Source organism: Heliangelus exortis, chromosome 2 (genome assembly GCF_036169615.1).
Source record: "Heliangelus exortis chromosome 2, bHelExo1.hap1, whole genome shotgun sequence".
In the NCBI taxonomy this organism is placed as follows: Eukaryota; Metazoa; Chordata; class Aves; order Apodiformes; family Trochilidae; genus Heliangelus; species Heliangelus exortis.
Window position 1 is genome coordinate 146,408,934 of NC_092423.1, and position 22,490 is coordinate 146,431,423.

At 38.2% G+C, this 22,490-nt stretch overlaps 1 protein-coding gene across 4 annotated transcripts in view; it reads right to left on the reverse strand.

Moving 5' to 3' along the window:
* Positions 1–22,490, reverse strand: part of TRAPPC9 (trafficking protein particle complex subunit 9) — a 489,549-nt gene that overhangs the window by 262,177 nt on the left and 204,882 nt on the right. The gene's annotated exons all lie outside the window — the stretch shown is intronic.

Consider the following 22,490-nt stretch of genomic DNA (forward strand, 5'->3'; position numbering starts at 1 on the left):
TGAAAGGGTATGAGAAGGGCATTTCACAACAACACAGAATTACTATTATTGCTTTATCTTTTTTTTCTAATATAAAGAAGGAAATATATTCCATGAATGCTGCCAAAAGGAAAGCACTAGTAACAAAAGTCAACAAGAAAGGGCTCTGAAATCCCCCCAGGCCAGAAGAGATTTTCTATAGTCAGCATTAATTGCAGAGAATCTTGACCTTAAAAGAAACTGAGACAAAATACACAGCAATTACAGAACAAGGAATAACCTAGAGCTCATGAAGTTTACTGTGGAAAGATGGATTCAAGTCACAAACCCATCATGCTCCATCCTGAGCAAAAACTGACATCTCAGGAGAAGTTCCTAATGTTCCAAAACTACCTTCAGCATCAAAAGTACAAATACAGCACCAAGAAAAATGTGGCACAATTGCTGCTCCAGCATCTTTGCTGAACTTCCCATTTAAATCTTAAAACAGGCAAAAGAATTAATCTATCTTTCTCTAAGAGGTGTTTTTGTTTAGCCTATTTTTTACTACAGCAAGAGATCAAAAGTTCTTTATATGCATGCAAAGACCAACAAGTGCTGGGCATATAAAAAAGCAAACGTGAGCTGCAAAGGTACCACTGTAACTGCAGGAAGCCAGAAGTAAAGAAAGTAATGAAAAACATGTAGATACAATCTGTAGAGTGGATTTGAGAAAAAAAAAATACCAGGCCTGAAACTGTGACCAATAATACCAGTCCTTACTGGTGTGGAATGTGATTTCATTTTGCAAATGCCAGGTGAGTTTCCTGAATTTTGCATGGGTGATGCACATGGGGGACAGACACACAACTGGGACACAAAAACATTTTTGTCTTTGTTTCTACAATTATTTCATTACTCTGTGGTACATGAGCAGATGCAAACTCAGCACTTGGTTCTTATTATACACAAAGTGCTGCTTAAAATCTCAAATAAATCTTCAGAGTTAGTTACCTGTAGTCATATTTAAATTGTCTTAGTCACAGCCAAGGGACCCAATAGACCCAGAAAACAGCTCTCATGATTATTGTGACACTCTTCTCTAAATGAATGATATATTAGCATTCCCTTCCTGATAATACTTAATATTTAATTGAGGGCATTCAGACTGTGTTCTTCTGTTAAGGAATCATTATGGATGATATGGTACATTTTTTTCTGAAAATTAAATATGCATATAAGTACTTTTTCTCCCAGCAGTCCAATAAATCCACATTGGCTTCAGGAACGCAGCCCATATTACTCTTTCAAAACAGTTCACTGTACAGCTGTATCTGAAATAACTTTTATTAAGCTCAAAGGTATGGAAAACTTTGGCAAGTAGGGCTCCTGGTACTCAGAACATCTATGAATCTTACAAAACATTTTAAAAATGTGGCTCTTAAACATCTATACATTTCATCACCAGTATTCTACTTCCTTTTGTGCTAAAAACATTCATATCAAGTTTTGTCTCTGCATTTTCTGGTCAATAATGTTACTTCAGCATTTATTCCTCATAGTAATTTGGAAGACTTGCCACAAAAATTAAAACAAAATATAAATACCATAACATACATCAGTCACAGAATCACAGAAGTGTCGTGTTTAAAGAAGATCACTAAGATCACCACATCTAACCACCAAAATCAACCCCCTCAAATAAAATAAATAATATATATATATCCTATATCACACTGCCAACTAGAGTGAGACAGTTTGCCAGACATTTTGCTACAGTTCCACACTTCCTCATCATTAATCCATCCCTTCTCTGTTCCCTTCTACCATGTCTTTTGTGAGAAAAAGGGATGAGATTCATAGAGTGGGGTGAAAACAGAATTACAGAATTGTAATGGCTGGAAAGCACCACATCCAACCATCAACCCCTCCCCCTCAAATAGTCAAAAAACAAAACAAAACAAAACCCCATGCCCACCAGAGTCTGTCCTGAAGCGCCTCATCTACAAAGTTTATACATACCTTCAGAGATGGTGACTCCACCACCTCCCTGGGCAGCCCATTCCAGCACCTGACTACTCTCTTAGTAAATAAATCATTCCTACCATTAGTCCTAATTAGTCCTAAAGTCAGTCTAAACCTACCCCAGTGCAACTTCAGCCCATTTCCTTCAGTCCTATTTTTATTCACTTGAGAGAAGAGGCATAGAGAGCAATTCCTCTCATCCTCCTCTTCTCCAAACTAAATAATTCCCAGTTCTCTCAGCCTCTCCTCATAGGACTTGTTCTCCAGACCCTTCCCCGGCTTGGTTGCCCTTCTCTGAACTCACTCCAGCCCCTCAATGTCTTTCTTGTAGTGAGGGGCCCAGAACTGAACCCAGCACTCGAGCTGTGGTCTCACCAGTGCAGGGTTCAGGGCTACAATCACCTCCCTGCTCCTCTTGGCCACACCATTCCTGATACAAGCCAGGATTCTGGTGGCCTTCTTGGCCACCTGGTTCTGCAGAGGGACCTGGACAGACTGGAGAGTTGGGCTGATTCCAACGGGATGAGGTTCAACAAGGCCAAGTGCCGGGTCCTGCACTTTGGCCACAACAACCCCATGGGGAGCTCCAGGCTGGGCACAGAGTGGCTGAGAGCAGCCAGGCAGAAAGGGACCTGGGAGTTTGGATTGACAGGAAGCTGAACATGAGCCAGCAGTGTGCCCAGGTGGCCAAGAAGGCCAATGGCATCCTGGCCTGGATCAGGAACAGCGTGGCCAGCAGGTCCAGGGAAGGGATTCTGCCCCTGTGCTCAGCCCTGGGGAGGCCACAGCTTGAGTCCTGTGTCCAGTTCTGGGCCCCTCAGCTCAGGAAGGAGATTGAGGTGCTGGAGCAGGTCCAGAGAAGAGCAAGGAGGCTGGGAAGGGATCCAGCACAAGTCCTGTGAGGAAGGGCTGAGGGAGCTGGGGGTGTTGAGGCTGGAGAAGAGGAGGCTCAGGGGAGACCTCATCACTCTCTACAACTCCCTGAAAGGAGGTTGGAGCCAGGGAGGGGTTGGGCTCTTTTCCCAGGCAACTCTCAGCAAGACAAGAGGGCACAAGAGGTCTCAAGTTGTGCCAGGGGAGGTTTAGGTTGGACATTAGAAAGAATTTCTTTACTGAGAGGGTGATCAGACATTGGAATGGGCTGCCCAGGAAAGTGGTGGATTCTCCATCCCTGGAGATATTTAAAAAGAGACTGGATGTGGCACTCAGTGCTCCTGCTGGCCACACCATTCCTGATACAAGCCAGGATTCTGGTGGCCTTCTTGGCCACCTGGGCACAATGCTGGCTGATGACCAACATCCCCAAGTCCTTTTCCTCTGGGCACTTTCCAGCCACCCTTCCTCAAGCCTGTAGAATTGCCTTGGGTTGTGGTGAACAAAATGGAGGACCCAGCACTTGGCCTCATTAAACCTCCTATTATTGGTCTCATCCCAGTGATACTGATCCCCCTGCAGAGCTTTCCTACCCTCAAGCAGATCAACATGCCCACACAACTTGGTGTCATCTGCAAACTTGCTGAGGAGGCACTCAACCCCTCATCTACATCATTAATGGAATTATTGAACAAGGCTGGCCCCAAAACTGAGCCCTGGAGAACACCACTGGTGACCTGGATTTAACTCCATTTACTACGACTCTCTGGGCCCAGCCATGCACTAATCCTGAAAAATCAACCCCTAGACAAACACAGCTTCTTTGCTTTACTTTTAATACATTGATTTCTCCCAAATCAAAAGATGCATTTCACCAGTAAGGTGTGAATGAGTGGATGACCAGTTCTTGAAGTCAGTTGATTGAGGGAGAAAACAGGTAAAATGGACATTGGGTTACAATCACCAACTGAAGGGGAAAAAAAAAAAAAAAAAAAAAAATTTCAATTTTCAAATGGTTTGTAGAGGTCACAAGGGCTTTATCCTACAATAAGTAGAAGGCAGTGAAAGGCGAACTCTTGACTCAACTTTGTCATTGTGCTGTACATCAAAGTAATGGAACTGAAATGTATCCTAGATGTAAAAAAGTCTTTGTCCATTTCTCTCAGTTACAATACAACCTATGTTTCTTGATAAGAGTTCTCTATACTACTTTCCTCCCCAAATTTGTTCTTCTCTATTATGATATACAAGAATCTAGAGAATCTATAAAGAAAGAAGTTTAAAAAAAAAAAAAAGAAAAAAAACTCAATTCAGATTGAAATGGGCATTGTATTTATTACAAACAGCTTGGATAATCATGGTTAATGTGCACAGGTAACTGCAATCAGAGCATCTTTCCCTTCACAGTAATTACGTATCAGGGAAAACAAAAGATCTTAAAACACAGAAGTTTAAACACATATTCGCTACAGGGAAAGGGGCTAGAATATCGTTTTAACCTGTTTTGCCTCCTGGGTAGCTATCTAAATTTCCTACAAGAAGAGGTTTCAATATATCATGAGACATTTGTATGAAAACACTGCATTATGCAAAAATATTTAATAGCCAATCCTGCAAATGTAAAACAGGTTTTGTTTCTCTCTGGCTAACCTTGCGTGTGTGGGAGGAGGGATAAAGTAACAACAGTTTCCATGAATAATGAAAATCATGTTTTGAAACCACTGGGTTTTGTCATGAAAGGAGCCCAAGCCGTTGTGACAGCTACTCAAGCAAGCATCATTACAGGGATGCAAATTATTCAAATACAAATTAAATGAATGAAGAGGAAAAGGTCAGCTCCTTGGCAATGCTGATGATGTGTCTGCACGCTATCATTTCACTTCACCTGTCAGTATGACTTACAGGGAAAAAAAATTACAAAGCTTCTCGTGGTGCTGCAGACATTTCAATGACAGTTCTCTCAAGTCCTATTAAAGGAACAGTACATAATTATTAAAGATACCAGACAGTTCATTTCACCACCTCTCATGAGTTTCAACTTTACTGGAAATATTCCATGGTACTGACAACAAAACACACAACAGAAAAGACCTCGTAGCAAGAAAAGAAAAAAACTTCCCTTAAGTGGTGTGATGATTACTCCTGACCCAGCACCTTGCACATCCCTCTTTACACTGCCAAGATTAAGCAACACCAGTGGTTTCATGAAAGTGGCAAGGAGCAGAAAATCTAAGAATTCAGTAAGGAGTATTTCCTGTAGTGCTACAAACACCCACCCCTACTTCTGGAGGAGAATGGGCAAGTCCCAGGCATACCCTGTTCCTAAGGATGCATCTTGGTTCTTTCTTCATCCTCATCTTATCTAAGAGGATGAATCTATACAGTGAAATTAAATATGTCACACTCTCCAAACAAAATAGGGTTAAAACCATGCATGGTATTAAAAGAGAAGCAGCAATCTGGTTAACATAATTAGATTTTATCTTTCATTAAGTAAATAAAATACTGCTGTTCTTATTTGGAAGAAAAAAATCTAAAGACAGTCCTTATTTAATTATCTTTAGGAAGAAACGATGTAACAGGAACCCAAAAACCTCTTCCTCATGGCTAACTACCTATTTAAATACTATCATCCACAGATGATTTTGCAAGCCATTTCAATAATGAAGCTGAAAAGGGGCAGCTGGAGACTGTTCAATATTGTGCTTCCTGCCCATCCTTCTTTTTTATATGAAGAAAACAGCAGGGACACAGAGCCAGACAATATTATTACTACTTATGCAAAATGCTCATGTATATGAACAGTTTCTCTGTAGTCAATGACTTTAAATTTCAGGAGAAGGCAGGAGTGAGGATGGTACTCTTGTTCTCACTTGCACGAGGGAAAAAAGACAAAGCCTACTTAAAAAAAAAAAAAAAAAGAAAAAAAAAAAAGAAAAAAAAAGAGAAAGAAAAAGAAAAAAAAAAGAGAAAGAAAAAGAAAAAAAAAAGAAAGAAAAAGGAAAAAAAAAAAGAGAAAGAAAAAGAAAAAAAAAAAAAGAAAGAAAAAGAAAAAAACAGAGAAAAAAAAAAACCAACTTCACTTGATTCCTTCACTGTTCACTCTTAGTAATACTTATTTATACTATTATGTTTCAGGCAAACATAACTCCACCCCAAGTATAAGTTATGCAGCTGAGATAAAAATGGTCATGCAAGCCTAATATACAGTAATTTATAGGCAAAGAGGGGCCTCAAGAATCAAATTTCTTGTGAAATGAATATTTATGTATCCCCAGTTGAAAATGAAACAGTAAAGCAACTCAAATGAACATATACCTTGTGTTTACTTCTGGTTATTTCACTGCTTTACAAGTGCAATCTATATTTCATTAACTACAATAAAATACAACTGTAAAAATAAGTAGCTCAAGAAACTCATAACTAATGATCCCTCCTCTTGGCCTAAAATTGACTTCATGAAGAAAAAGGATTGCTTCAATATCTGAACCACACAGAGCCAAAGATAAATTTATCCATTAGTCTCAGAAAGGTCAATTAAATTAAAAAAATCTTCATTTAGGACTTAATTATTTTAAAAAATAATTGAAGAGGAGATAAAAGTCAAACCACAGTGCTGATGTCTAAAATTCAACAGCTTATACTTATCTGATCCACAACATTTCAGATGATGAAAAGTTAAATCAGAAAAGAACAGTCCCACTGTATGTAATTTAATACTTGAAAATGGAACAGTGTTAAGAGACAGTCAGCAACAGAAGTCTTTGGGCTTTAAGCTGATAATCTGACTTTCCAATTAATAACTCCAAACCTGGACAGTTGGACTTGATCTTCCTAGAGGTCTTTTTCCAACTTTGATGATTCTATGATTTGAAAATGGTAAACTGGAAATCAAGAGGAATAATAATTAGCTTCAATTTCCATCTTTTTTCACTTAGCCAAATCAATGATTTGGACTTCCTTGGCAATGACCATGCAGCAAAGCTGTTAGCTATTTCATGAAATTTCAGAATGATGATGATAATAATAGCCTAATATATAAATACACCAGTTTCTATAGGAGGCATAAGAGAATAATGATCAATAGTAATTCACTCCATTAGGAACTTCAGAAAAGCCTAAGTTTGATAATACTTGAAGACTGAGTTGACTATCCTCCCTTTATTTATAGCAGCTGAACTATAATCCTGTCATCATCCAGAGTAACACCATAATGTACCTCCTACCTCTCTTTCAGTGGAATATTAATAAACAGAGAAATAAACTTCAGAAGTTCTATGTTCATATCCAGTTGTTTATTTGAAAAATTCTGTACTACCTCTATATGTGAAAAAGCTCAAACGAAAATAGGTATAAATTAAAAACCTGGATTTCTGTTCCAGGTATAACAAACAAGACCAAAACCCCTCCTTCTACAGTCATGCGTAGTCATTATAGGGAAAAACTTAAAAGTTTGCCCATCCCCAAAAAATAAAGAGAAAAATACAGCAGAATATAACAAGCATCTCTATTCAGAGCATCTTTTCCAAGGAGCCTCAAGAGAAAGAACCAGGTACTCACCTGGCTCCAGCCCCTATGTTCCTTCTGACTCCACACACACCTTGCAATAAGGAACGTGGGACAAAACCACCAAGTGCTTTTGGAACATTCCAAAGAAAGCAGGAACACAGGTAAGGAGCACTGTGGTCAGGAATCACCTTCACAGATCACAGCATGGTCTGTGTCCTGTCCCAGCCCTGATGGTTGTTGCTGGCCCCAGGGCACAATATGCATGGAGTTGGTTCTGTGTAAAACCTATGTAGGCCACCAAGACCTCCAGACAGGTCTCACTGTCTTTGCATATGATAAATCTGGAGCAACAACTCACTTTCTGTTCAGAGAAAAGGCTTAAAAACCCCCAATAAATCATGCAACTGATGGCAATGTTACTCTTTTCAAGGCACGCACACCTGAAATGTTATCAGCAGAGAAACTACTGAGATCCCAACCAAACCAAACTCAGAAGGCTTGAAACAAAACACTGCTCAAAACACCAGAAGAGCTTACACAGCTGAGGAACCTTTCCCCATGAAGCAGTCCATCTCAGTCATTACACAAGAAGAAATGAAGTGACACAGAGCTTTACTTGCAACCATTTCAAAAAGGAAGCGACTTGAAGATTTTTTTGGGTAAAATGTCAGGATACATGAATGCTCAGTGTGCAAATATACAAATTTTGCCACTGATTGTAACTTCAAGATACAGCTAAATTTTATAATCATAGAGAATTACTAACTTACAATCCACTTGCTTTTCTTCTTTGCTACAGACAAAGATAACATTTGCTCTTTTCCCAGAGCACTGCAGTAGAAGTTCACCTTGAAATGATTCACTGTGATAACCAAATTTGTTTCCAATTCAGTTTTCCCAAACAATTTCCTTCCTAGATGTGTATATCTTAACATTTTAAAATGTGATTTCTTAAAAATAATAACAGCTGTTCAGAATGCTCCTTGGTTACTTCCTTGAAGAGTCCCTGTTCCAGTTAGTCCAGTCCATGGACTTGAAAATGTTTTGCAGAGCCTCATCAATTCTTTAGGTAAATAAAAGAGATGCACAGATTTTATTACAGATTTTCAAGCCCCAGAAGCAGGTTTGTGAGTTACACCATATTTAAACTGGTCTGCCAAGGAGTAAAGTTGGGGAACAATCAGGACATAATAGTTTAAGAAACCAAAGCACCAGTACAACAGCAAATATCTCCCATCATAGCAATCTGGTCCATGAGTTTTGACCTACAGACCTGATTTTGTAACTTTTACCCAGAATAATGTTCACAAATTTTGAGTATGGGCACAAGAAGGTTTAATTATGCTCCTTAAATCTTAGTTCCCATAAAATAAGCTTCTCCTGAGCAGGAGGTATAAGTTCCATAGCAGCAAACTTCTCAGCAGTTAAATTGTTACAATTACACAATCTCACTTCTGCAAATTTTTCACCCAAACAGCGTTTTTCCCCACAAGAAACTGTATGCATGAGATTTATTTATTTCTTCCTCCACCAATAACATCTAAACATTAGAAATAAGCTATTTGCAGAAAATGAACTCTCCCACTGAGCAGTACTGCAGCCTGAAAGACCACATTGGTCTTAACAATTCCTACCAACAGTTGGCTCCTTAATGAACATTAATGTGAAAGTCTGGAAATACTTGCTCAGGAAAAAAAAAAACCACCTGTTGGTAACTCAAGGCATTGCTTCTATTGCTAATTAAACTCAGCCTTTAGCAGCCCTGGATCCAACTCCAGCAATACACAGGACTAGGATTCTGTTGACTCATATCATTTTTATATTAATTTACCTTTGCACATTCTGCCCCACATATTGTGGTGTTGCACCAGTTGTCTGATTTGCCTCATAAGAATATCAGAAAATGAGCAGAGTTCTAACTGTTCCCTGTTATTTTAGCCAAAACTTAACTGCTTAAACTTCCTATTTGGAAACTGCCAGATCTTTCCAAATAGCTGCCCTGTCAGTTGCCCTCTTACTCAGAAAGCTTGAACTCCCATGGGAAAGAGAACTGAAGCTGAAGAGGCATCAGCCTCAGATGAACACTACAGCTAGAAATTTAGTAGAATATGTCCCAAAAAGGGTAATGAAGCCTGGTAAAGGGTCTAGAGCACAAGTCTTGCCCAGAGATGCTGTGGATGCTCTGTCAAGGCCAGGTTGGATGGGGCTTTAAGCAACCTGGTCCAGTGGAAGGTGCCTTGCCCAGGCAGAGGGGTTGGAACTGGACAATCTTTGAGGATCCTTCCAACCCAAACCATTCTGTGAGCCTCAAAGTCATAAGAGGAGTTCCAGTGAGGGAACTGGGGTTGTTAACCTGGAGAAAAGGAGGAGGAAAGGACCTTATTGCTCTCCACAAGTACCTGAAAGGAGGTTGCAGAAAGGTGGGGATTGGACTCTTCTCTCAAGTGACAGGATGACTGGAAATAGTTTCAAGTGATGCCAGGTAAAGTTTAGATTGGATATTAGGAAAAATTCCTTCACTGAAAGGGTTGTTTGTATGTCTACCTCATGTCCAGGCAGTGACCCAACCATCTTCAAAGAACTAAAGCAAATTTTAAAAAATCAAACATTAAAATCTATCTAGAGCAAAGGGCTTTTTATTCTTCTTTCCTGTGTTTCAGAAACGGTTTGAACGTGGTGATTTGAATTTCAGAAAGAAAAATTTCATCTGTGAGTTTGAGAGGCTTTCACAGAATATGGAGTGAGTCCAGAGGAATATAAAAACAGAATTTTTTGCAGAAAATAATTCTTATCTTTTTCATATGCATAAATTACTTAGACAAGAATGCATTTCTTCATTACATTTGGAGGAAGTGGAGGGAAAGGGATTACAGATATTACAAGTTAGTAGCAGTCAACTAATCTAAGATAAATATATTCTGATAGACATCCAGAGAACCCTCTGTTATCAAGCACAAAGACCAGGCTGAGGAAATATTTTAAAGAAAGCTCCCAAACTATCATCTTTCAATTAAAAATTCACTAGCGAGGTATAACTTTAAGTATGTTACTAAACGTTTTCAAAATATTTATTATTTTTAAGAGAAAGCATTCACATAAATGAGCAGTATCTTAGCAGGACTCAACATTTCTGTTATTTTTCATCTAAGTGCTTTAAAAAATTCTAGCTTTAAAAAGAATTTTTTTGTATCGATCTTTTCAGTGTTTCATAAACTGAGAAGCAGTTGCTTTAAGTACAAAATTAACCTGGTATTATTTATAAGTTTTGAGGGGTTTAAAATATGTAAATGTTGAAGGTGGGTATTTATTCAGCATTTCATTTTAACTGAGAAATTTGAAAAGTCTTTTTATTCACCTAAATTTTATGAACTAACAAAACTATTTAATAAAAATTCAGTGAATCTCTGGTTTTTTATATATTCCTCTCTGCATAATAGAAGCTCAAAAGTTTATGCTATCTAAATTTCTGCAAGACAATTTTCCTTTAGCAACAGTCACAAACTGCCAGGTAAAATTCAAGGAACCAAAACAGAAAACAATTATTTGAGATTTCTTTTATGAAAATTACATATGCTCTCCACTCATTGACCAGAGCTTGCTGGATATAATAAGTAACCGTTTACATGCACATAGATCACCAACATTTTTTTTTAAAACCATCCTATCCCACCTGGTTCCCAGTTCCTGCAAAGAAGCCAAAATCCCCAAATACATGGAAGGGCACAGATACAGACTGTCAGGCCATTTTGACAGTTTGATTAAAAAAAAAAAAAAAAAAACTCTTTCCCATCAAGAAAGAAAAAATTCCCATAGCAAATCCCAGAGGCAGATTATCCCAAAATACACCTCAGAATTTTTAGTAGTTTCATAAACCTTCCCATCCACAGCTAAGAAGTCCCCAGTGCTTCTGATGTGCTAATTTGCTCCTATTGATTCCACTGAGCAGGCATAAATGGATTACAGGGTTAATATTAAAACTGGAAGCATATGTTACTGAAACTGGGATATTGTATCTTATAGTAAGCAAATAATACTGTAAATATACTCAGCAAAGATTACAGAATCTGCTTTGTTCTGCATCTAAGCCTTTTATGCAGAAGCTTTCCCATTGTATTGCTTACTCTTCTGTATTGCTCTTCTTCCATACAACTAAAAGAGACACCATCAAGCAGTAAATCAAAGAATAAAGCTGCAGCAATATTTTTTTTTTTTTTTTTTACTCCTATTCATTCCCATTGAGCCTCCCTCAGGGATATACAAATTGGAAATTGCTGAATTATCATCTAATAGGCAGAAACAACATAGGCGAGACCAATGAAATAAAAGGCAGAAAGTTGCATTACATACGTAATTAAATGAAATTCTTTGACTAGACTATATTAGAATCCTTTCCCAAAAAGGACAAAACTTGACTTTAATTAGCACATGACACATTGTAAGGCACTAAAATAGCACATTAAGAGTTTTGGTGTTACTAAAAAGAGCAGTTTTATTAACTGTAAATCAAGTTATTTCCAGGTGGTAGGAAATGGGCTAAATAGCAGCATTCCTTCCTAAGTACACAGGACCATAATGATATGTAATTGAGTACAAAGTCATAAAACAGTATTTTTCTTTTTTATTATTTTAGCTGTAATATCCTTCAAATAAGCACCTACACACAGTTTCTCAGCTGGGCTGTTCTCTTGCAGAAATACATAGGCTACTGCCACAGGACACAGGAAATCACTAAATCAAATCTCTGCTCTCATTGCCAAATGTGACAATAAGTGGGGATAATTACAGCTTGTAATCATGAACATCACCAAAAAGAATAATGCAGTGGGGATTAAAGAATGCAGTGCTAACAATTCTCATTTACAAGCTTTTGGGCTCTTCCTCTCCAGCCACTGTCAGCACTGATTGCTCACTGCAGGCACCAGCTCAGCAGTGCCTGGAGCTCTGTCCCCAAGCCACTGGATGGGGGTTTTGGTCCAGCCCTTGGCAGCTGCATCAGGAGCTGGAATGTGGGCTGAGATGGAATTGTACTCCAGAGACAGGTGAGAGGGACTCTCCAAGGCTACAGAGCCCAGAGGAGAAGGAGAAGAAAAACTTACCTCTCCCCATGATGCTTTCCTACACTTTTCCTTTCTAAAAATTGTCTTAGCCAGCCAAAAGTAAGGCTTTTTCACCTCATTTTGAGAAGAATCCAATAGGATTTAGTTCAGTCAATAATCAATCACCTAGCTGAAAATAAGAATATCAGATATGGATTAACAGCTCTAAGCACATATTGCCTTTTGGAACTAAATTAATTCTACAGTTGTTCAGTGAAAACAAGGTGAGCAGTTTCACAAAGCTGGAACAACCTGTATACCCTAAACCTGATTGGTATTTACCTTCATGCAATTCCCAAAACCTATTTTTTTTTTATCTAACCCTTTTTATAGAATAGTAGAATCATTATTGTTTGGAAATGACTTTAAGATCATCAAGTCCAACCATTAACCCAGCAGCACCACATTCTCTACTAAACCATGGCCCCAAGCACCACATCTACATGTCTTTTAAATCCCTCCAAGGATGGTGACCCCACCACTTCCCTGGGCTTAGATTTCTGTAGATAATGGCATTTCAATAGTAATTCTGTGACCATCTTGAGAAAGTTACTTGCCTATTGGAATACATTTGCCAAGCAGACTTAGAAATCCTGCTTAAATAATTATCATTATTTGATTATTGGAAATATAATATAATATATAATATAATATAATGTAATATATGATATATATTATATATAATAACATATATAATCTAGTATGATTATATATAATATATAATATAATATAATATATAATATAGGATATCAATATAATGATATAATATAATATATTGTTTATTTCATATGTGTATATAATCACAAATGAAGACTTGGAAAAGAAATAAAAGGATTTGCTTCCTCAGTTGAACAGTATGGGAATGCAGAAAATGAAAAAGCCTCATAGTTTAAGCTATCTTAGGAAAAAAAAATAGCCTGTTTATCTCATGAGAACTAACAGCTTGCTTTAAAATATATTAGATTCTTTTTCAATGTTAATTATACAGACAAAGCAGTTCCTGCTTTGGGATAAAAAGGGATATAAGGGATAAAAAATAAGTGAGTCTCTGTAGCTGAGAGCAGCACTGAGGAAGAGTCAATGCTAAAGACAAAAACCAGGGCTTGTTTTGGTGAGTGTTTTCAGGACAAGTCGTACAGACCCAACCAACTGTCTAATGTCACTATGTGCTTGAAAATATCCCTGTACAGGAGTCCAGCCTGCACAGCCTCCCAGATAATGCCAGATAAAAGAAAAGAAGCTCTACTTCGAAACCAGAGCTGTCCAGCTCTTTCCAGAAAACAGGATACCTGATGTCAAAATACAAGAGAAAATACAAAGCAGAAGCTGACTTGATCAGCCTGGGAAAACAAACAACATGGAAAACTGACCTAAGAATACTCCTCATTTAGATCTAAATGCCATGATTACAGCCTGAGTATAAGCACCTATTGCCTGTTCTCCACATTTTACCATCACTCACCAGTCACCCCATAATATACTTTCATGTAATTTCATTTCATATTACAAAAGTCATGACTGAATATTATTAATTAAGTCCTACCCTACCCAAATCACTGTGTAGAGAGAAAGTAAATAAAAACCAAAGTAAAATCCCAGTGTTGCCCATCTTTGGATATACTTTCCATCAATATATTAAAGGGGGAAAAAGAAGTATTGGTGAATTGGTTGTGCCTGATGCTGTTGGACATGGAAGTTGCAGCTTTAGGATGAGATGGGGTAAAGGCTGCTCCCATATTACAAATCAGTTAAAAAGAAACACTTTAGAACATTATTTACAGAACACAGCACTGCCTATTATTTAAGCCCATGGATATTTTTAAAAACATCTCGGTGACTTAAGACAAACTTCACCTGCTAAAATTACTTTGGTGCTTACAAGTCTAAATTAAAATGAAAAACTGAACCACAGCTCCCACCTTCAAGCATGATGAATTTGCTCTCCTGCTGTAAAATTGATGCTTCTGAACTTCTTTACTTTCACCTTTCACTTCATTTTACATACATACTTTGCCTTTCCCTCAAATGAATAATGAATAACATGCAATATACAGTATAGTGCCCAGGAATAAATCAAAACTGGATTCAGGGAGCAAGGGGGAGCCTACAGGAAAGCTGGAGAGGGCATGCAAGGGGTAATGAGTTTATGCAGAACCTGGAAGAGGGGAGGATTTAGGTTAGATATTAGGAAGAAATTTTTTCCTGTGAGAATGGTGAAACACAGGAACAGGTTGTCCAGAGAAGTTCTGGATGTCCCATCCCTGGAAGTGTTCAAGGCCAGGTTGGGTGGGGCTTGGAGCAACCTGGTCTGGTGGAAGGTGTCCCTGGCCATGGCAGGGGGCTTGGAACTGGATGATTTTTATGATCCCTTCCAATACAAACCATTATATAATTCTATGAAAATGCAACTAAATTGTGATATTCGTGTCAGGATTCAAAGTAGTTAAGATCTGGTAACACAGCCAAAAAGACAACACTTGTAAAAATAATGGCTATCAAATACATAAGAAAAAAAAACAACCCTAAACATTCATACATGCATGGAATTAATAATTATAAAATATTTACTAAATATATAAATTTCATTGCATTCATTTCCTCCAATTTCTTTCAAAGTTCAGATTTAATAACACAGTTTCTTTTATAAGGGTGAAAATTTTTGTCACATGATTTTTGTTGTCATAAGCATTTCTAGGAAAACAAAATTACTATTTTGCCTGGCATCTTCACAAGATGTAGCTGTACTGATCTCAAGGTATAAAAGCATTTTGTGTTTTGATGTAGTCTGTTTTCCTCAGTGAATAAATCATCTATCCTCAATCTAAGTTCTATTAACAATTGAAATTATTTTTGGTAACACAGAACTTTTCTAAAAAATTAAGACAAATCTACAGAAAAAGCTTTAGCCCTATCCATTAATCCTCATTGCTTAAACTAGGTAAACATGGGGTATAATAATTGTTTGTTTAATGTGCACTTACAGTCTAAAAAACCTAACCTATGGTTTCTCAGGTCAGTGACTCCAAATCAAATTTCTTTCATTTATCTTTTAATTCCTTCCTTCCAGTCTTCTAATCCCCACACTCAGATTATTAATGTTTATAATATTTTTCCCATTAATCATTATCAATAAAATGCTTTTCCTACATCTTTGCTGTGCCCAGAAGAGGAGGAAGTGCAAAGGTCATAATATGACCAAGCAATTAGAATTCTGTTAACATTTCTGTAGATGGTCCAAGCTAGAATGAAATCCTTTATCATGCTCTTCTGCTCCAGTAGCTTAACAGGTTTAATGTTTATAAATACAGAAAACAAAAGTTATTCACCAAAAATTGGAAGCTCTTTTAAGATGCTTTGTTCACTTGAGTGTTCATGTATTGGTTACACTCACCCATGAGACCTTAGCTACATTTTTTCACCTTTCACATCCTCACTCAAACTGGGACCCATTGACATGTGGCTGGATAATGCCCAAAAAATGGGCAGTGTGCTTCCCTCACCCCCTTCAGCTTCTCTCATTGTCCAAACTAAATTTAAAAATGGAAAATGAGGCTGATAAAAGGGAAATGTCAGCTGACTTATTAAACTGCAGGTCCTAAAGAGCTCGTAAGCAACTCCATCAACCTCTGTGTTAAATTGGTCTCTGGCTTCACCACCACTGTTGAGAAGAGACAAATTGAATATTTTCCTGCTATCAACAAGAACACATCTAGCTGATTTTGGGGTAAATTCACTGCAGCTTTGTGAGCCACTCAATTCAGTGTAGAGATGCCCTCCAGATGATAAACATACGATCTGAACCTTGAGACAATTTTAGAACTCATAAGACCAAGCAGCTGTTGGGAACTCTCTCATGATAATATGAATTTAATTACTGTAGCAGCTTCAATGGATTCTTCCTTGGGTATTTTCAATAATAGCTGAATATGAGGAAAAGCATCAATCAATAGTTACAATCAGTGAATCAGGAACACAGGTGAATAAGAACACACCTGATTTTGGCCAACACAGCACCCACAGCAGAAGTAAATCTCCTGTTGGGATCCACCACAAATGAAATTCCAGGCTAATCCACTGCTGGAAATTTAGGAAAGGAGATTATCTCAGATGTTAGTTCTTTATTCAGAAACCAGAAATTACCAATCAAAATGCTTTGTGCTTCATTTTACACTACATCACACAGTCCCATTAGCTTCCATCAGGACCTGCAACATGGTCCTACAGAAGAAGCCCAGAGCAATAATGCACTCAGTATGCATCAGTGACTTTGTTTCCCAATCAGGGGAAAACCAAGCAAGGTAAGGGCTGAAGATGAAAGGCTCCTTGCTGATGCTGGCCATGTCTCATCATTAAACAGAAAGCATGGCTCAAATTAACTCTATGTGAAACAGCTGCACAATCATCTCCAGAAATCTTTGTACCTGTTTGAAGTAATGATAAAAAAAATAACTCCACTTAAATTGAAGTTTACATTATCTAAAGATCTCCATGAACAGCCTTAGAGCTACAGAGAATCCAAAGTGCTCATCCTTGACCATAGGTCAAGTGGTCTTGACCTATGAAAAGCTGGTTCTATTTATACAGGAATATGCAAATTATGAAAAGCACACACTCCAGAAGTTGTGTAGAAAGAAACCAGCTTTCCTTATGAAGTTACAGAATCTTTCAGTTGCTGTTAATATTTAACACAAAAAATGTTTCCCATTTCTGAAATTCAGAATAAGTCTCTGTCCTTTTTTCCCCTCTTTGTTACCAGAAAGCAGCTACTGTAAAGCTCCATTCTTCTCAAATGACAGGAAACCTAGTGGGGAAGAAATTTAGTGGTGCTTCTAAGCAGGCTTCCATGAGGAATGTTCCTGAAAGGGACACAGAGAGATGAGTAGGCAAACTAGACATTCTTACTGGAAAGGGATCTAACAGTGGGATTTAATTAAAAATAAAATAACCAAAAAAACCTTATCCTGTTGTTCACAGGTGCCTAAATACCCATTAAACTCAAGGGGGGAGACAAAGAGGTTAGTCCCCTAACAAAGGTCTGGGATGATGTGAAGATGATTGTAACTGCTTTGTATCAACAAGAGCCAAAGCAGATAAGGGAGATTGACAATCCCCTTGTAAAGATAAAGATCCTTGCTGGAAACCCATTAGGGGGGGCAGAGAAAAAATGACACTTCTGTAAAGGTAGTTCAAACCTCAGAGGCACTCATTAAGCACAAGGAACTTCATCTCCCTGTCCTCCAGCTCTTCCACAATGGGGCTTCTTGCTGAAAAAGTACCTCCTACCTCATAGAATTCTGAGAAACCAAAATCTAATCTGTGGGATGCACCCATTGCATCAACCTGTCACACAGGAATGACACAGGTTTCCCTTAATTCACTACACTGACTGTAAGAGCATGTATGCTGTAAATAAATAATCCCCCATTGTGTGGATGGGAATAACTCCAGGTATCTCAAGGATGAAGCTAGATGACAAACTTCTATGAAGTTAATTTCCAATTTTCTTCCAAGAAGTTTCTGAGATGTTCTTGGGAAGTCCTGGAAGTTTTAATGCTACGGAAGCTCCAGGGGAAGACTAAGATGTTGGAGCTCACTGAACACCATGACCTGAGAGGGGGTTGCAGGAAGGTATCAATGGCAGAAGCACTCACTCAGTAGCACAGCCAGAGCAGGCAAAGACTATTTTTTTGAAGTCTGCTCCAGACCACACCATAAGTACCTGGGGGGAGCAATAAGGTAACAGAATCCCAGAATGGTTTGGGTTGGAAGGGACTTTAAAGATTTAGCTCCAAGCCTTCTGCATGGGCAGGGACACCTCCCACTAAACCAAGTTGCTCCAAGCCCCATCCAACCTGGCCTTGAAAACTTCCAGGGAGGGAGAATCCACAACCTCCTTGGACAACCTGTTCCAGTGTCTCACTATAAGGGTAATTCTGCTATTCATGACAGCACTTACAAAAAACCTTCCCCAAGAGGGGGAATTCCAAAATTTTTTGTCTTTTTCATTTGCAAAAAGAAAACAAAGAAAAGAAAATCTTCTGTGCTTTGAGATCAAACATGAAAAATTGAGATTTACTCAAGAGGTAGAAACAGCCTGAAACAAATGAGACCCTCAAAGCCCAGTTCCTTCAAAGTTGACACCAAAAACTTCAAACCACCCATAAATCTTTTTGTCTAAGCACTGAGAACATAAGCAAACCAATATTCTAAAAGAGACAGCAAGGAAACCAGAAAAATGCAGCTGCAATGTTATGCTAAGAGTAACACAGGTAGAGAAACTTTTCTTCAGGATTCTTCTTGAATATTTTAAGAGCATTAATTAATTCATTAGAGGAGACAATAAAGTGTTTGGTGGTGCCAAGTAATTGGAAATGCACATATCACTCTTAAAAAGTGTACATGGGACAATCACTCCAATAAAAGAAACCCAGTATTTATCTTCACAACAGCAACAAAAAAATTATCAAAAAGTATAAAAAGAGAACAGATGTAGTTGCTATAAAGCATTATTTCCACAGCCAGTTTTCATTAACAGAAAAATACCTGAAGATCCTAGACTTTGATCAAATAACATGTGCAGAGGCTGCAAGCTATTTTATGAGATTCCAAGGGAAGCTTCTCTCAATTCCATTGAGGGAAAAAAAAGACAAAATGCAAGTCATTGTGTCTTGAAACTTCCCCATTCCAGTATCTTACACTTCAATCTTTCTCTGGGCTAAGTTTTACTTGTGAGTTTATTGAAAAAATGTAGTGATTAACATGTGGATAATTATGGTATCTTTTTTTTTTTTTTTTTTTCTGGTTTAAATTGCTGATGGGTACACTCAAACCTTAGGTTGTTTTACATATAGCTGAGGGTTTAGTATTATCCTGAAATTGCACTGTTTTTCAACAATATCTACAATGTCAGAAAAGAATATTCATTAAAACAGGAAAAGAGAGCATAAAGATGATACACAGCACAAACTATACCTGTTCTGGGAGAAATCCACACAGCCAGAGCAAGGCAGCTGAAAACCACTTCCCAGCAAACACACAGTTGTATTGAGTCATTAAGTCAGAACAGGTCTTAAAAGGATAAATCTCAGTTTCTAAGTGCAAAAAAGAATTCAATTTTAACTACTGAGCCATGACCACTGCCTCTTTAACAATGTTATAAAAAGCTACTTGGCTTTTAAAATGTAAAGAAGCCAGTGTCACATAAATATATGCTCAGAAAAGGGTCCAAAAATAACTATAAGCTGCCTACCCACAAGGTCAGAAGAAGAAGATGTAAAGAACTGAAGCTCAACAAACAGCTTCCAATAAGGCAGCTATTGACAAAAGTGAAGGTGTTGCCACCAGCTGACAGCTATTTCTATACATTCTGTCAGTGTCAACTTACACTGAGTTATACCCAAGCTACAATGGTTTGAGATGTAGATGTTCCCTAACATTCAGGTCTCATCAGTGAAGCACTTTAGGGATGTGCAAAGGATACTTATTTGAATTTATTAGCTAAAATTAAACTTCTGTGCATGTCCTTCCTGTTCTTTACTAATGATGTGCTAAAGAAGAATAAAGACAAATATATTTGAGATGCATTAAGGCAGAAAGCAGTAATTTTCAACAATTCAGTGCAATCCAGCATGCCCAGTTACTGTGAATGCAGAGACCATGTACAAGGTTGATACCACCCTGCATCAGAAACCTTGTCCACGTAGATCTTCTAGTGGATACTTTTCCATATCCTGGGGAAAACTAAATCAGCACAACTGTTACTTTATCACACTTCCTGCTTCTGAGTTGAAAAATACAGAGGGAATAGTGATAATTACTGGGGCTCAGGCTTTCTTGAGAATTTTTTTTTTTATTTGGCTGTGGTAGCTCTACCCCTGGTAGATCATTGTGTCACAGGACAGAGAGATTGCCTTTGTAGACCCTGAAAAACAACCTAACAAGACCATAATTAAGTGTGGTCTCAGCAGCAGGGAAGGGATGCACTCATACAACAGCACAGGGACTCCAAGGAGTCTGCATCAAGTTGAGTTTACCAAGCTTGCAAAAGATGAAGGATCCTCCTGGGATCTGAACCTTGGATTTAAGGAGCCTAAATATTTCAGGTATCATGTTTCAAGCATTCTCCCACTCCCTCCAGCTATACTTTTTCTTCTTACTGTGCTTTTTTTAAAACTTTAATGTTTTCCCTAGAAATGCCCACAGAAACTGTTTGATTACCAAAGTAAGAACTCATAGGCTGAAACAAAGCCACAAGAAATACTGCAGCCTGTCAAAGGTGATAAGTGCCTCTGATTATCCCTGACTGCTTTCCCAGGGCTCAGCATTTCATTAAATAGCAATGCTCTCTTTTAAAAATAGATTTACCACCTGAGGTTCTTTCATTTTTAGCTAAAGCTATGCAGAGAAGCACTACTTTCCTCAGTAATTATATTTGATTTTCAGTTTCAGTGTTACTGATAAGATTTGTTAAGTTTGGCTAATGAGACCTAAACCAAGTCATGAACGTTAAAACAGCTTTTACTTGCTGCTTTAAGAATCTCTCCTCAGCTGGATGAATGAATAACTTCCTGGGCAAAGTTACAAAATGGCTTAAGAATTAAATTAAGCAACATGAATTTGGCTGTGACATCCTTGAAGGACAATACAGTCAAACACTGATGCATATAAAAATAAATTAGGATTTTTCTCTGTGTTAACAAAATTCTTCTAGCACAGTTCAGTATAGGAAGTGTCTGCCGCATCCACTTAACAATGCCTGATAAACATCTGTACTTTTTTTATTGATTATATTGTTTCAGCAAAAATGACTGACTGCGTTTTAAAAACATGAAATATCATATTTTTGTGGGAGGAATGCTTGGCAAAACATTGAAAAGACCAAATATATTTTCAAACAAATCTTTTTTCTTGATGTAATAAGACATAAATGGCTCTCCTCTGTAAAATAACTATCTATAACTGGGGACAATGAATTTCCATTTCCTTTCTTCATTGGCAGAAGACACATTAAACTTAAAATTAGTTTCATGCAACACTACCAGAAGTCACTGAAAATAAACCTAAGGCAACAAATAGAAGGAAGGTACACAGCAAAAATGTGCAGTGTTTTGTATTCTTTTTAAAAGACATAAAGCAGCATCTTGAAATAAAGGCCTTCTGCATCACAGTTTTTTAAGATGTGACCATGCATACTTCTCTGGTTCCACTGCATCCTGTATCAATGAAGAAAATACTTAAGCTACAGGTTGAATTTAAACTCTTCAAGAAAAAAAATTAATAGAGCAGGTATGACCATTATTCTTCTCTTTAGTCTAATTAAAACCTATAGCTGGAAACACTCTCCAGAGTCACAGGGTCCAGCTTCCAGCAATGTATCCTGTAATTCCAAGTCCTGCCTCAGGAATGGAACAACCCCAGGCACCAGTAGAGGCTGAGGCTGACTGGCTGGGAAGCAGCTTTGCAGAAAAGACCCTGGGGACAACTTGCACGAGTGCCATCAATGTGTCCTTGTAGGGCCAACAGCATCCAGGGCTTCATTCAGTCAAGCATCACCAGAAGGTCAAGAGAGGTGATGCTTCCTCCCTGCTTGGCAGTGCTGAGACCCATCAGATGCCCAATGTTGGGCTCTCTGATACACGTGAGACATGAATGTACAGGCATGAGGATGATTTGGGGGTAAAATTATCTGTTATATGAGGGGAGGCTGAGAGACCTGGGCTGATTCAACCCCTGTAAGGCCTGGAAGGCCTTACATATGTTACACATGTTATAAACACCCTATGAGGCATAGAAGATGGATCCAGGCTCTTCTCAGTGGTATTCAAATACAGGAAACTCACTTAGACATAGTAGAAACCTTTTTTTACTCTAAGGGTGGTCAAATTGGTGGAGATTTGGGCTGATTCCAACGGGATGAGGTTCAACAAGGCCAAGTGCCAGGTCCTGCACTTTGGCCACAACAACCCCATGGGGAGCTCCAGGCTGGGCACAGAGTGGCTGAGAGCAGCCAGGCAGAAAGGGACCTGGGAG